The following is a 17,681-nucleotide window of genomic DNA, read 5'->3' as shown; positions in this document are numbered from 1 at the left end:
GAAGTCGGAAGGACGAAGCTAACGTGCATTTATTCTCGCGTGTATATAGGTTACGCGTGTCTGCGACGTAACCAGCTCTACCCAGGAGGATTCCCGCTTTTTCCGTATTCGACCTTAAACCGCTCGCAACCGAGTCGACAGCCTTCTGCCAATGACGTCGACTCAGCCATCCTCCCAACCACCCACCTTCTATTAGATTACCTATCCTATCCTACTATTCGTACTAGTTCCCCTTCCTTTCCCGTCGTCGTTTCTCCGCAGAGGTATTCGTCTCTCTGCCAAGTTCTTCTTCGAGGTTGGCGGCTGCTGATGTGCCCTCAGGTTCAGACGGACGGACAGGCAGGCATACGAAATCTCGTATCCCGCGCTTCTTTCTAGTCTCTCCCCCGTCCCGCCCCTTCACCCTCACGTATTTCTGCCTCTCTATACCCTTTCCCTGTTTCTCTTTCTTACTCGTTCCGTACCGTGCACTCTCCACGGTTATATCGACTGAAAGACGTCGACTCAGCTTCCAACCCTCTTTCCATTCCACCCTTCAGCAACCCACCTACCCCCCTGCCGCCCATCCGCGATGCCTCCTTCTTCCTTCGTATACCCTACGTACGAGGCAAAGAATTCGATTCTGTGGTACCACCGGCTCGGAAGACTCCTAGCAGGATGTGTGGAGGAACAGGAATTTTTATACCAGAGGGCGCGTTCCGAAGACGAGCGTCTCTCCCGAGCGATGACGTTGAGCTGGAAACCTTTGATCGATATGTTACGTTTGGAAGTAGTTTCACAAATGAAATAAGTACCTACATATCTTTGGGCAACAATTAAGCGCGATAGAATAATCTTAGATTTTTTTTAGCAAAGGGTTTGCAAATTTCGTGATTATAGAGAGAAATCTGTACGTTTATGCTATAATGTAAGCACACGGTGGCTTAAGAATTATCAGGGGGAACTACTATGATCGATAGCAACGTGATAACACTGCAACTTGGAATGCAAGTTGTGATTGTCTTGGATGAGAATGCGGTATGTGCGCCAACAAGAAGTAAAAGGAAAATTCCACGAGATTTGCAGGCATCAGACGTTAAATAGGAACGCAAACGTTCTAACTAAGTCTGGAATACTCCGAAATGCTTCACCGTGACGGTCGGGCTCTACGTGTCCTGAGAATCTTTCGAGTCGTAACTGAATTTTCCTCGTGAAATATTCACTCCGCATACCTACGCCCGTACATATCACTCCGGGTTCACCCATTCTCCGCTTTCGCTCTCTCTTCCATCTTCGTCCTTTCCTACCTATACCGCTACCCTGGAGATCCCTTCGCGATTCACAGATCCTTCGACTAATCTCGCTGACCCGGTTTACAGATCTAAACTAAAAATCGCAAATTGTGACTGTAACTTTTGTAACGCAAAGAACATTTTTCCGAATTAATTATGGAGTCTTTTTAATAAAGCAAATATCTGCCAAACAAATGTAATGGTGATAGGCTAAAAGAAACCATTGAAAGCTTTTTCATATATTCGTGTCTGAATGCATTCTCTTGAGATTGTTGTTTGGGCGGCTTATAACGCGACACGGAAAGACGATTTTTTTTCCATGTTTGTTATAATGCGCACGCTATTTTCACGACGATCGAGGAGGCTTGTGAGATATGATTGCGGAGATTTCACGAACGAATCCCAATCGTCGATTAAAACGGACGTCACGAAGAGCCCCCAAAAACAAGCAGAGGGAAACAGGATAGAGGGAGAGCAGTGAGTTGAGATATATATATGTGTGTGTGTGTGTGTGTGTGGGGGGGGGGGTGTGGGAGTCGAAGGAACAAAGGTTTGTATCGAAAGTCGGAATGCAAATGCGAGTAACATCGACACGGCATCTCCATTCGAACGGTCCCTAAATTTGTCCTGGCATTCTTCTCATCCCTTTTCCAACGGCTCGTCGGCGAACTCGAACACAGTTGTGTGCGCGCACATACGACTCCCCGTGCTTATTTCCTCGGCGTTCTAGAATGGAAAGACACACGCGCGCGCCGTGTCGAGGACGAGTGGGTGGAATGGAAGGACCCCCAATCAATAGGATGTGCGGGCTTTAGCATGACAATCAACGATCAAATAAGAGAAACGTCAGTCAGGGTGAACGTACGTGTCCTCCTCGCAACATCGGCTGCCACCGCTGGACCGATGTGTGCGTGCGTGCGTGCGTACGTATGCGTATGTACGTGTAGGTTTATACGTCAGAATTCGTGTACACCGTAAAGGACAGGGCGGGATATATCGCCGACGTAGGTGGAGCACCGTAGATCCTCTGAGAAAGGATCATGAGGGTAGAAAGGAGTGGAGACGCTCTTCCGAGGAAAAAGAGACGAAGGAGAGTTGAGAGAGAGAGAGAGAGAGAGAGAGAGGAGAGAAACAGAGGAGAAGGGAATATACGAACAGAACGACACGATGATTGGACGGGCGGTTTACAGAGAGCCTCTTCCATATTCCCATGAGCGACTTTTTCCTGTTGCCGCTCGCCCGATTGTTTGTATTCGATCAAAATTCTATTATTCCTAACGTGCGCAGGATGAGGAGACGGGACTTCGCGATCTGTCGTAGACACGTCAGCACCGGAACATTGCTCACTCTCTATTATTTCACGACGGCTAACCTTCCGTGAGATATGTCCGACGAGTACCGTTGCAATATGCAATATTGACGGATTCCCCCGAGATTAACGTTTTGCTTTAATAAAATCTTTCGATTCTTCAATGTCGTGTCTCTCAAATTATTCGAGATATTTTGATTTCGACCTGACTGATCTTACAATTAATGGCAAACTCGATACTTTCAATGGAATTTCCACTTAACAATTTTAACATAATTGTCAATTTCTTTTTGTAATAATACGTACTTTTCAAATTATTTAATGTAAACAGAAAATTTTATTAAGATTGATATTTTTCTTTATTAAAATCTTTTATTTTCACATTATTATTACATATTACATAGGTACATAGGTACTTCGATATAATAAATAAAAAATTAAAATCAATCCAAAATTTCGTTTAGATTCAAAAAGTATGTATAGTTATCAAGTTTCTAAATGTTACATGTCTCACTGAAATTTTATCGAAAGCTTATTCCGACGCTGACGTCGCGCAAATTCGAAAATTCAGATTAATTGAAAATTTGATTTAGCAACCTCAGCATTGTCATTATGATCAACGTATTCTACTAGGTAGAAAAAAGAAATTCACACAGCGTCAAGTCACTCATCCGTAAGATCTTTCAAAGCGCGTTTTTATCTGACCGAGAAGAAGCGGCTTTAAATTGTCGAATGGTACTTCAAAGACACCATGCTTAAAAAGAGCGACGGCTGATGTCGAGAACGAAGGGCAGCCTCCCCAGATACAGAATCCAGACCCATAAATCCTGGATAGCGCCGCCATCCTCGACAACTTTCGGACACACTTTGCTCTGATACCGAAAGAACCACGCGAGCGAACTGTCGGAATGTTGATAGCGTTTCCGAAAGCGCAACGTTTTATGAAATTATCAGACGAAAAACGCTGCGTGGTCTCATGGGCAGTCTGTCGGAAAATCGACGATATGAAAGAGCGGCCGTTGTTTCGCTCTATGTCGATGCTGCGAGTTTGACTGAGTAAAAAATATTGAACTCAGCCGACCGGAAGCCTATAACCCTCCGGAGAGAGAGAGAGAGAGAGAGAGAGAAAGAGAGAGGGGCGGTAGCGTTTGTTACGACGCTCACGATAATCAAAAAAACGCGCTCGAACGAATATTATTGGTTATACACCTTTGTCGAGGTCGCGCGGCTTGAAAAAAACTCTTATTGAAGTGAATGATTTTATGATTCGATATCAACAACAGAATTTGGTATCGAATGTAGCATTGCACTGCAAACATTTTATATCTCGAAGAGAAATTAAATCTCTAAGCAGTGTATTCTAATGTCTATGTTATAAATATTGAGATGGAAGACCACAATTCTACTGATGACATCGCAAATTTCTCAATTTTTCAATAATTTTGTATAAAAAGACGATTCTCACATATATCTTAATATAAACAATCTTAATATATTTGTATTTTATCTCCAATTTTATAAAATATAAAAAACAATTTTAATAATATGATATATGACAATTTAAAGTTTTTTAATGAAAAAAAAAGGAAATATAAAGAATTTAAGAAAAAAGAATATTGTCCTTATTAGCAAACAATAGTTTCTTGAAATGCTTTTACATTTTTTTTTATTAAAAAATCTTTGTTATATATCATATTAATAAAATTGTTTTGTATATTTTATAAAATTTGAGACGATAAAATACAAATATATATATTATGATTGTGTAGAATCTTTTTATATATAATACCTTAAATATCATGAAATATGTGACTGAGATCATAAAATTATTGAGAATCTTGAGTAAAAAGGAGGTATCACGCAACGTGGTGGAAGACTTTCGAATAGGAGAAGCAACCGACAAAATGAGAAAAAGAAAAGATTCCATTACGTATCAGTTTACTCAACGAATCAATTTCAGCTGCTAAAAGCCGGTCATAAATTTCACCAGTAACTAGACTCTTTCGGTTTCACTGCTGATTCAGCGTTTCTTGATGTTTTTTCGTTTTCCTCTCTTCTATTCCTATATACTTTCGCTTGAAAATCTTATATTTATATGAAAAAAAAAGAAAGAGGGAGAGAGATAAACAGAGAGAGAGAGAGAGAGAGAGAGAGAGAGAGAATTTTTGAAACAATTGTGTTGTCGTTTATTTCTATAATTTGCAAATATTATAGATTTGTATTTAAAGTTTCTGCTGAAAAAATGCAATTGAAAGCATTCTTAAAATGTGATGCGATTTAATAAATAAGTAAATTAAAAGAATTAATTTATTATCATATTATATTTAGAATGATCAAATTCAATTGAGGAACTCAAATAAAGTTTATCGTAAGATACATACATTGCGAGTTTCTCGTTTCAATGATAAAATCGATTTGAAAGAAAATTATATGCATTTAATTATAATAATAATTTATGATTTTGGTTACATTTTTCGGAAAATGATTTGAAAGATTGTTATTAATGGTTTAATAATTCTTTATATGTATATTCTATAATTTTATATAGTAAATGTTTTATCATATATATGTGTATGACAGTAAAAACGATTTTTCGTCAAACGACTAATAATCGAGCTTGTTAGGATGTTTAAATAAATATTTAATTAATATAAAATTTAATTAAATTAAGAATAAGAATTTTTACATTTGTTTGTAATGGTTAAAGAGAGTGACGTTACAATGAATTTAATTTTTGAAAAATTGTTCAAAAATTTTTAAAAAAGAACTTTTCTTAAGAAAAAGAGAAAAAAAATTAATATATTTATGTAAAATATAAGTAAATCGTATTAATAAAACATAGTGGAAGAAATAATTAATTTAGTTGTGTTACTTTGTTCTTTTCTTGTCATAAACTTTTTAATATTAAATTTGAAATCTACATTTGATCTCAAATTTTTATGTTGTTTACATTTTACATTTTTCATTATTTTTCAATAATTTATCTGATATTTGTCAACGTGTTTATAAATTCCATGTGCTTAGTATTGAAAATCACACCATTGAAAATATCTTGAGCCCCAATTACTTGAATTCACGAACCGATCTTTGTACGAGAATTGCTTGTTATGATCGTAACGATTGCAAGCATCTGCAATGTTGCTCTTCTTCAAGATTTCCGTGTCGTCCTGCGAAAACTGATTTTCTTATATCATAAAATTCTTAATTCATGAGTAGTTGAAAAATGTATAATGTATTTAAAAAAATACAAAATATTATTATACACTTTTATATAAATATTTCTTTAAAAGCATAGATATTTATTATGCATTATCATTTATATAATACAATGCAATGGGATAATTATATCCTTTTTTAATAAAAATAGAATTTAAGTCAAAAATTTTTGAATTATTTTCTTTTTCATTAATTACTCTTTTCATAGCAAATAAAGATATCTTTGATGTTGCTTACTAACATTTATTACACAATCATATTTAATTTAAAAAGTACCAAAATTCATATGTATACACTTGACAATGAAAAAATACGTTTACTGCAACAGATCTGAAGATCGACAATCAAGTCATTATTTAGCCTGTCATTTGCAATTTAGAAATTCCTTGGGAGTAAAAAGATTACGCGTGCTCCTTTCTTAAAAAATATCCAGGGGAACATACATAGTTCCAAGATAGCCATAAAATTCAGTCTATAATTTCTCAAATATCGATAAACCGTAGAGTTAGGGTGAGGGGTCGACGCGGTGCGACGCAGCACGACGTCGAGGGAAAAATGTCGTGGAAAAATAAAGTTTACCGCGCGCGAGATCGGCGCTATCTGCAGCGGCGCGGCGTCGAGGAGAGGAAGAACGAACGGACGAGGATGAAAGCGGTGGCTGGTTCAGGAGTGTAAGTGGATGTGTGGGATGGTTTGCGGTAAGGGAGATGGAGGGTCTCGGGCATGCGAGAAGAGCGCGGGGGTAAGGTGAGTCGCGGGGGCGGGCTGGGTTCCAAGGGTGATAGATTGCCTCCTTCGCAAGGACGAGGCAAGCTCTCTCCCGGCAGCAGAGGTGATCTCTTTCGAGAAAGCTCGAGCTTTCTCTCCGGGATCTGGTTTTGAGGAGGAACGGAGGAACGAACGCTCGGCGATGGAACGATAGAATGTATCATCCTATGATTTATTATCAGGGCTGTCTTCGAGCGACCATCTCGCATCCGCAGCCAACCCCCGCTACCAACCCTCCCGGACTACCGTCTAACCGCGCCAAACTTGCCCGCTTTTCTCGCGGAGTCGCTGTCTTATCTCTTCGCCTGGAGAGAAGCGGGTCTGGGGAATAATCGGATAGTTTAATCCTATTCTCGGCCTATAATATCATACCTTTCTAACGTAAGAATAGAACTGCAGTCTACAGGAAAAAATATAAAAAAGAATGATTAAAAAATATTTTTTATCATTAGATTAACGCGATTACAATTTCTGCGTTACGTAAAATGTAATTGGAAAACTTGCATTATTTACTTATAATTCTTTTTTACAAATGTTTCTGTATTAAATTCTACTCGATGGTTCAATGAATCAATCAATCAGTCGTTTTATTTTTTGATACCATGACGTATCAATATATAACAACCAATGTGCGATTTGCAGCGATTTATTGAGTGCCCTATAATGATTTTTGCTGCGCGAGGACGCACGCTTTCGACTGTGAAATAGTTTTGGTCGATAAAAAAAAAAGATGAAAAGTAACTATTTCATAAGGATGGATAGCGTGTTAGGCCCAGTATAATCTACGAGAGGAGTTTGTATGAACTAACGTAGAACGTTTACACCTCCTTAGATTCTTTTTGGTACGTGTACAAAATGTATACGCACACGTACACGCCTTGAAGAGATATAATGTCTGGATATTGATAATCTTCGTGTCGAAGAAGAGGCGACACCTATTCCTCCCTGCCTTCGCTATTCTTTCTGATGACATTCTGCGCGTATATCTTTAAAGACGACCTGGTCGACAAACGATAAGCCGACGCGATGTAAATGGCGGAAGACATTGGCGATTTACGAGAAGCACAGACGGGAGAGAGAGAGAGAGAGAGACATTTTATTTTGTATTTTTCGGAAAAACTTGCTTCGGAACAACTTAAATTTTATTAAAATGTCAGAAAAAATTTTTTTTATAGAAAAGATTTAAATTAGTGTATACGTTTTATTGGTGTAAATGTCTTACAATTTGATAAAATTTTATCTATTTATATTGTCCGAGAAAAAGATGATATTTCTTTTGTTTTATTAGATAGTTTTTCGATTACATGTAGAAAAAATTAGGAATAACGACAAATAATGTAACAAATTATGATAAAAAATAGGAGCTTCAATATTGATATATATATTGATTATTTATTATATTTATAAGATAATAGGCAATTTCTCTAAGAATATAGATATTATATAGACAAAACTTTAATTATATTGCCCGAAAAGATGATTTTGTTTTATTCGTTTTATTATAGATAGTCTTTCAATAAGACATATATAGAAGATGTTTAGGAATAAAGACAAATAATGTAATATTATGATAAAAAAATAAGACCTTCAATATTGATATATTGATATATATCGATTTATGACAAGATTGTTATATTTGTAAGATAATTTCTCTAAAAATGTATTATATAGACGCAAAAAACACGGATGTTTTATTATTTTATTTCCGATGAAACGATTTTTAGAATGATTCAAGTTTTTAAATCTCCACTTATCATACCTATTCTAAAATTCATAATGTTATGATTATAAAAATTATATTTTTGCAAAGAGTCTAGCTTCTCGAGTTTCTTGTAAATCAAAAGTTTCCTTTAAGTCGAATAAAATGACAAAGAGTACGTAGTAACTGGTCTCTTGGTGGTTTCGACGCGGATGGCTTTTGTAACCGCCTTACTGTCGTACTTTGTATTTCGCCAAAGTTGCGAGAGTCCTTCGTTATGTCGAAACAACGTCTTGCACCGCAGTCTCTATCGCCTGCAGTGTTCCTCGAGCACGCAGTGTGATCGGAGATTGCGGAAGCTAGAAAATTCGTTTTCGCGAAGTGCCATTTCGGGAACGAGGCAGCCGTGTTTCATCGCGCAGCCCCGAGCACGTCGCGGATGTAGATAGAGCATGAACAAATAGCTCGATATAGCGCAAGCAGTTTGTTGCGAGTCATCCTTCGTATTTTGTAAACGAACGCTGATGTTTCTCCGAAAATTCGATTCTTATTTATTAAATTGCAAAATTAAACTCTTTCGCGTATTATTATATAATAAAGTTAATTTGCTCTATTGATATGTTTCACAAATTGACATATACAAATTGACATTTTATTACAATATAATAATAAAGTACGAGGATTCGATTTATTACTTATACATTAATATCTTTTCTATACGAAATTTTAAATTATTATTTTACTGTTAGACGTGTAATATTAATATTAATTGTACAGTATCTACACTTTGAATTTTTTGTTTTTAACAATCAATTCTCGTTTAAATATTATTTCCATGTAAGTATATTTTTTAGAAAGCAATTGTTAGTTTTTTTAGAAACCAATTATTAATTTTCTTCCCTAGCAGATCCCCGAGGAAGATTATGACTTTCCCTCTTGGAGTCTTTTTTTTTTAATATTTATAGCAAATATTATATAATATTTTTAATATTCTTTAAAGTGCTTATAATTACAATTGCTTTATAATTACAATTTTGATATTCTAAAAATATTTTTTAATATAATAAACTTTATGTATAAAAAACATAGATTCTATTATATTATTCTTTCCTTGTGTTAATATAACTTTAAATGAAACATTTTATGAATTATATACTTAAGCAATACTTTTTCAATGTAATAATTTAAATAATACTTAAATATTTTACTCTTTTTTTTTAAATTTCTTGAAATGATATCTTACTCCAAAGAGTTAAAATACCGTCACTATTGAAAAATTTATACTCTTGAATAAGAGTGACAGATTCTAATTCTTCTTTTTTTGACGTAAAATTCATTTCAAAGGAAAGAAATCTTACTCCTTTTCTGGAGTGAATCTCATTCCAAAAATGTGAAATTTCATTCTTCAAAAGAATGAAAATCTACTATTCTTATTTAAGAATGCACATTTTTCACTCTTTTTCAACAGAGATAGTATTTCAACTCTTTTGAAGTGAGATTTTACTCCAAGAAATTTAGAGTATTCTTTCATACTTGGCCTTAAAAAAAAATTGCTTACAACGTGTTAATAACTCCCCCCCCCCCTCGACAAATTTTCACCAATAATTTTCTTGAAAAATATACTGATAACATTAGTTTGTTTAAAAGAAGATTGCCTAAAGTCTTCTTTTTACTTTAAAAGTAATTGTCAATTATTGTTAATGATACACATAAATTTTAAATCACCCTCCCATCAGCTTACATTGGCATGGATTTTTTGCTTATTTTTACTTTAAAAGTTTGTTCTTATTGAGCTAAATTTTTAAACACAAATATAATATTATGTACGTACAATCTGTTATGATACATGTGATACCAACTTATAGTCGCATGAATCCTATTATTTCCTATCGCAACCATTCTCGGCGCACATCTACGCAATGTTCGAATTGTGAACAGGAATTAATAGTCGATCGGGCGATCAAACGCAAAGGGATGAATACAGTCCGCCACTTCCTTTGCCATTTTTCCCTCTTTTCTCTCTTCCTTCCCCTTTCCTCCGTTCCTCTCAAGGAACGACGAAACTCTTCGACCGTAGCAGCGATTCGGAATTTTTATGGGGCCGTTACCGTTCTGGCAGTGATACCGACCTATGGCGCGTAGAAACGGGAGGAAGGATAAGGAAAGACGCTTCGTGCGCCCATCGAATCCCCGGGCACACGTAGAACTCGAAGAATTCCACCCCCATACGTGGTGGCGGAAGGGGAAAGGGGAGGGAGTGCCTAAGTGTGTCGGACTCTCTCACACGTGCGAGGAGCGTGCATCTGAAAACTTTTACGACACCCTCGCGGCGTTTATGTCCCGTGTAAATCTCGCTAATTCCGCGAGCTTTGCACCGAGGCATCTCGCGCCGCGCGGCCTTTCGTCGTTTCTCGGCTCACTTGCCGCTCGGAATGCACTGCTGGCGACGCGATAAAACCTGCGCGAAACGATGCCGTCCCGCAATCTTTACTGCCGTCGCGAGCGAGGTGGTGCGAGAAGGCGAACGCAACGTAAGATCGTTGCGATTATAATGGCAATAATTTGAGCGCCGACAACGCGCCATTGCGAAATGTGTTGGAAGAAAAACAAGTTTTGCGTGGCGCGACATACGTTATTTCTCCGAAGAAATTTAATAGAATTTCGAAAATCTTATCGAAGATGTCAAAATTCGTAGGTCAGATGTAAAACAAAGGTCGATTTTTTTTAGTATTAAGGGTAGACCTAAAGTCGTCTGTGTTTTACCGATTGTTTTTCAAATAAGTATTTTTCTAACAACTTTTATGTACATATATAGATTTAAAAAAAAATGTCCTTTTCCACATTTAAATTTCCACATAAACGATAATGCAGTTGTAGTCTAAACTGATCGAGTTTATGCCAAAAACGATAAAAAGTTGAAATTGCAGTTTTTTATCAGCATCGATAACAATATTTACTTTGTATAAAAGTTTTGTAGTTGTACGTATAAAACAATCTTGGTTTGGATTAGGAATAAATACATGAACAAATAATGTTTGGGATTATCATTCGTTCTGATTTAGCAAGACACGTCCTGATTTTGGATGATTTTGAAAGCCTGGTTTATTCTTTAAAATGAGTTAAATTTCCCTGGTTTACTGCTTAGTTTAAACAAATGATGGGCTTTGTCTGATTGCTTATATTTCTCTACTCTGTGAATTTCTTAGAGTAAATCTCATGCCAAAAGACTGAAAATTGAGCCAGTATTTAAAAAAGAGTGGAAAATGTTTACTCTTTTGGAGATTCCTTCCAAAGGAATGAAATTTTACTCCATTTTATTTCAAGAAACTTGGAAAGTATTTTTACAAAAGAAAAAGTGTCCCGATTTTTTATGCCGATCATATGATAACTCTAATAATTAATTACAATAAAAATATTAGATAAACTGCTCGTAATTTCGAACAATAAAATATGGAACTTCTACCAGGTCATTACAATAAATGAGCTTTAAAAGATGTAAACATTAATTCTTTATTATTCTTTTTCTATCATTTCACGGAATGTTTCGTACTTAGTCCTCTTCAGCCGTGTTTAAAAATAAAATAAAACTCCTTACCAATAATTATATGAACATATTAAAAATTTAGAAAATAATTTCGATGACGGTATACAAAATGTATTAATCGGGTCAACTCATCCACAATCACAATATGCGTTAATATGCTAATTCAACCATGTTATACTGAGTCAAATTCTAAAACGAACATAAAATGATTCAAACCTTATTAGTAAGGGTTTTTATTTTATTTTTAAACACACTGAAGAGGACTAAGTACGATCGAAACATTTCGTGAAATGATAGAAAAAGAATAACAAAGGATTAATGTTTTACATCTTTTAAAACTCAATGTTCTTAGAATGAGGGTTAGATACTGATTGATAAGAAAGATTGGTTGGAAAATTTGTACGTACGATATGGATGTAACAGTGCGCGGTGATGTTTCAATGACATATAATAATCATCATACGTATACAGAGATCCTACTAAATTGATCCTACTAAACAGACGACTTTAGGATCCTCTCAAAGAATGAATCCATTATAAAATTATTACTTTTATCCTGTTTTAATATGATATCTTTAATAGTCGTATATAAATCGTCGTTTTAGATATTACAGATGTATTTTCAATATAACCAGATTTCCTTCGGCTTATTCCGTAATGGTTTCATATACCTCGTCGCACATACGCGCGCCAACGTTTCTCCGCAAGTCTCTCCTTTCTTGTTTGATGCTCTAAAGCGATTCGCGAGCAGGCCACCGCACTTTCCCAACTTTTCTCGAATCCGTCAAGTTCAGTCAGCGGCTGAACCGCATTTCCTCCCTTCGTCTCTTTCGTCTCGTTCCTCTTCCCTGCTTCGGAGGGACCGGAAGCCGTCTCATGCGCGCGTAGACGGCGTGTATATAGGTATGTATATGTGCGGTGTAGCGACTGCGAATCGACGATTACACTTCTACACACAAGCGTGTGAATAACGCGTGACGTCTATGTGTGTTCGCGGAGCGCGAAACGTTGCCCGCGGCAACCGTTGTATTTACTCATATCGCAAGTTTCTCGATAGTTGTTGTTTCCAAATAGCGTTTCGTCAACGTCAGACATTCTCGCGCACGAGAGAGAGAGAGAGAGAGAGAAAGAGAGAAAGAAACTCGTTCTACCCTCGCCAAGGATGAACAAAAACCTACGCGAAGTGAAAGAGAGAAATTCGTTCCTCATGAGAGACGCCATCGCTTGCGTATCCATACGTCAACTAATGTGCGCGATAAGTTATCCCTCTGACATTGCAAAATTGCAGTTACTGTGCTTTCAATGAAGACACCGAGTTGAAACAGCGAGTCGGAATACGCATATGATTATCTTGTTTTCATTTCTTAATACAAATGTATGTTAAATAATCAGCATATAATAATAAAAGATTGAGAGAATGATATTTTTTATATTTAATTACTAAATTGTTGGTCTAAGATTCTTAATTGTTCAAAATTAGTAATGTTCTGGATTAGTAATGTTTCATGCATGCATTGATAGAAAAAAACGGTTGCAATTATCATAATGTAACTATAAGTTAATCGTCATTTTTGAGACTGTATATTTATATTTTAAATATAGTCAATTGTGGTATCAATAATATATATAGTCACATAATCTTTAGTATTTTCTTAACATATTTTTATTATTATCACATAAATAGTAAGCGAATTTAAGAAAATATTAGGTGTTGGAATTAATTCGTAGCGTTTTTTAATGAAAGAATGTTATTTATTTCACATGAGCATTAAAAAATACATTAATGAAAGTACTTCCCATCACTTGTAAAACGCTACGAATTAATTCCAACACCTAATAATTATATTCAATGTGTAATTGCGATTGCACATTTACCGAATAAAAATATTTATTTTATTTATCGCTTATATCTTGATGTATTACGTCATTACGATATTAATATTTGAAATTATAATTTATAGTACAATACAATCTATTCATGTTTGTGAGAATTACATGTAATATTAATATTATAACATTAAAAATGGAGTTTTTAACTGTAATTATTTACCATCCAATTATACATTATAATTATTACATAGTTACAAGAAAAAAAACGCATATTACTAGGATTATGTTAATAAAAAAGAGTAATATCGATAATCGATCGAAGCTACACAATGCGGAGTATAAAACAGACGATATTCACGATCGTCATTGCGCGTACATAGAAACACATTTAACGCTTCGCTTTTTACAAGACGTTCGCCGGCTCGCGCGCAATGTTTTTCCAAAGCGACAGAACGGAATCTTTTATTAAAGTACGTTCTGCCGAGGGCGGCAGCCTCTGACGCTAAATAGACGAGAATGGAGAAAACAAAGAGCAAGAAGAGACCATCCGAAACACGCATCTCTCATACGTCGGATAGAAAATCAATACCGTCTCAGCGTCTCTGAACCCATTTCCCGTACTGCCGCATGCAGTGCTGCCAACGAGATACGCGAGACGTGCACCAAAACGAAATATACTCCACGTCGGATAAAGAATTCGGCGCGTTTCGCGCGTCTTACACGGTACAGCAGCCGTATTACGTTATTTTGCCCCGTCGCTGTTATTTTACAGGCAGAAAATAAACCACGAGATGCGAAATTCTGCATGAAGAGTGCGAGACGAGTATTTCTCGCGCGCGAGACAGAGACAGACGATCTCCGGAGAATGCGATAGGTAATTCGAATAACGTTCGCCAACGACGTTATAAAATGGAAATACGCAACGTCAATGAACAGTGAAAAATCCCGTTCGCTGAGATGCGAAAAAAAAAAAAATCGCGATGCTTCCACCAAAACGATCGACTTCAACCCACCCGTAATAGCAGGCAGGTGGTTGATTACGGCTCACCGTGAGGGGCGTAAAAACGGCGGTGACGGCGGAGTCAGCCGGTTATAGTGTTCAATAATTAAGTGGAACCTGTTGCGCTTCTCGCCCCCACGCCTCCCTCACCTCGCCTTTACTCTCAACTAAAACGACCAGCCCCTCCACGTGTATATGTATATATATAGATATATGTGTGTGTGTGTGTACACACACACACACACACACACACACACACATATCTTTATCTTTCCTTCGAAGACGTCGCCTCTGTGAACCGTACGTCAGAATTCATTATTCATTGTAATTAAATGCTCAGTGTACTTTCGGATTGTGAGTACGATATAATTTAAACCTTAGAGTGTGTATACCGTCCCACAGTATTTGTTCTTTAAATCTATTATTATATTTTCTTAAAGCTCATTTTATAAACACGCAATATATTTTTTTTATCTACTTCAGAATTTTCAAAGTATTTTAACTTTGTATAATCTCTTAACAAACGAAAAGCGAAATTTTTTAAAATGAAAGAAAAGTATAGCACAAAAAAAATATATATATATACCGTTTTCTTTATTTCCGCTATATGAGCTTATATATTAAAACTTTGAAATCTTGTCTATAAATAATTTACGAATAGCTTAAAGATGATTTTTTTTTAATTCTTTGAAATTCTTTTTATTTGAAGAATTTACACAATGCCCATGTTTGGAGTACATGGATATTTTTAAACGTTCAGTCTTAATGATTTCTTTTGAGTTTTAATAGACATTTTGAAATAAACCTTACGTTATACATACGTACATCTATCTCAAATGCAAAGCCAGCCAGTGATGAATACGCTGATGTACGTAAAGCATCAGAAGGGAATCATAACAAGTTCGGACTTCCTGTCCTTTGAATCGTTTAGCTATAAACTCGCTCGGACGGTCGCTGCGTGATCTTTCAGCATAGTTCACTCGCCCCCACGTTGATTAATATATCATTGGATGGTCTGAAAAGGAACTTCAATCGAACTGTCCAGCCAGCCGACTCTCCAGAAGGTTGATCCTACTCGCGAGAAAGGAGCCGTTGGTCAGACCTTTTTGTATGACAAGTAGAGCGGAAAACATGTATACACAACGGATTCTCGTACATGACGAGCACGCGAGAGATATTATATCAATACTTTACAAAACGAACAATCGATGTTAGTCTGCGAGTTGGAAGTAAAAGGTATGAATGGCTCGTACGTTTCCGCACGTCTCTTTTCCCAGTCACGAAACGATATTGATTACTCCAATATGTTAGAATTCCTTCAGAATTAATGTCCGTATGTTGAATTTTTATTCCTGACTTAATCGTTTTTCTTGCTTTCGTCCTCTTATTCGCGGTAGCGACCATTCAGTTCGAGTTGTTACTATTAGTAACCTCGAGCATCGACGATTTAATTCCTCCTTCTGATTGCCTTCGAGATTTAATATTAGTTGAGAGTTTCGGTTATTTTTCAAAAAGAATCCACACATTCGATGTAAATCCATCGTGCTGTGTATGACGACGTGGGATTCAATATACTATTCCTGCCATACAATCATCCCTCGCGAAACCACCCTCGCGAAGCTCGTTCGACCCTCCGCTGTCTCGTATCAATTTTGAAAATAACAATCTCGTGTCGCTTGCCTCCCTTTTTCATCTTTTTTCGATTCTTCTCTCCGTCTGATTTTCTCTCTTTCGACTTCCACTTCGGCTGATGCGCTTCGGTTTCTCCTCTCTTCTGTTTTTCCACTCGGTAATGGTCCTGACGTCTGACGAAATACGCGAAATCCTATTGCAACTCTTCGCATCGTAGGTAGTAGTCTCCTTCTCCTTCTTATCTATGAAACACGAGAAGGAGAGAAAGAGAGAAAAAACGGATGAAAGAACGGTCGATAAGGAAAAGGAGAGATGCGAAATTCTAGCTGATTCTCTTCAAGTTTTAGGAGAACAAGAGGTTCTCGACGAGAATGCACCGGATGGTTCCTTGCGCGCTAGAGAGGCCGCATTTTGTAAGAACATCATATGTGTGGGAGTAAAGCATCCATAATGATGAAAGTCTCTTCCCGAAACTTTTGTTGAGGAGAGAGAGAGACTTTACAGAGATATATTTTTAGACTTTCGCATTCTTTTACCGTGCTGTCTTAAATCCTTGCGTTTATTTGCCGCGGTATACGAATCGTGTACTCTCCGAGAGCATAAATTGTATTCCGAGAGTAGGTATATCATGCGCTTTATGTTGCTGACGAAATTGTTGACTGAACAACTTATTTTGAAAGTGATGTAAACTGGATTTCGTCACGTTATGAATTTCAATGAGATGCGAATACTAACCGATACATCATATAGGCTACTACTTTGGTATACGCCACAAACAGATTGCTTATTTATTTCTTTAAAGATATACACATATGTAGCTAATCTACGTTTAATAATATTCAAATCAAGTTTGGACTAATTGATTTTTATTTATTAGTTGTTGCTCTTATAAGACTTTCACGTGATCACGTTTAATTCTCGGCGAGAAGGATAGCCCATGCGACGTCCCATCGCAGAACTGCAACGTTTCGCTGACATCGACACCCATAGAGTCTTAACAATACGCGCATAATAATCAGTTTGATGTCAAAAAGAAGACTCCGGTAGGGAAGGTAAATGTAAAACGGGATTCGCTGGGAATAATATGATATGGGAGATTGGGATGCGCCGAGGGTAGAAAACGTAGGATGAGGAGGGGGATGAGAGAGGGTGGATAGGTGGCATCGTGTGGCTCTCCGCGGGATGCGCAGGGAAGGAGAGGGAAGGAGGAGAAAGCAGCACGCTGTATGTCGCAGTAATCTTTTACGGTCTATCTCGCATCATGTTGGAGCGCGAGTCTGCATTGCTAACCGTACAAGATGTTTCAGAAATTTCCGATGTCCTCGCGAAGGATATAATACTTCATCGGGCCACACGTCATTTTTTTCTTAACTTAGTTTAAATTATTTAAATAAAATGTATATGAGAGAGAG

The 17,681-nt window shown here is 36.7% G+C and overlaps 1 protein-coding gene across 1 annotated transcript in view; it reads left to right on the top strand.

Annotated features, from left to right (window-relative positions):
- Window positions 1-17,681, top strand: part of MESR6 (misexpression suppressor of ras 6) — a 697,505-nt gene that overhangs the window by 604,758 nt on the left and 75,066 nt on the right. The window lies entirely within an intron of this gene.

This window comes from Acromyrmex echinatior, chromosome 3, assembly GCF_024713525.1.
Source record: "Acromyrmex echinatior isolate Ae372 chromosome 3, ASM2471352v2, whole genome shotgun sequence".
Classification (NCBI taxonomy): domain Eukaryota; kingdom Metazoa; phylum Arthropoda; class Insecta; order Hymenoptera; family Formicidae; genus Acromyrmex; species Acromyrmex echinatior.
This window is presented reverse-complemented; position numbering and strand designations above follow the sequence as displayed.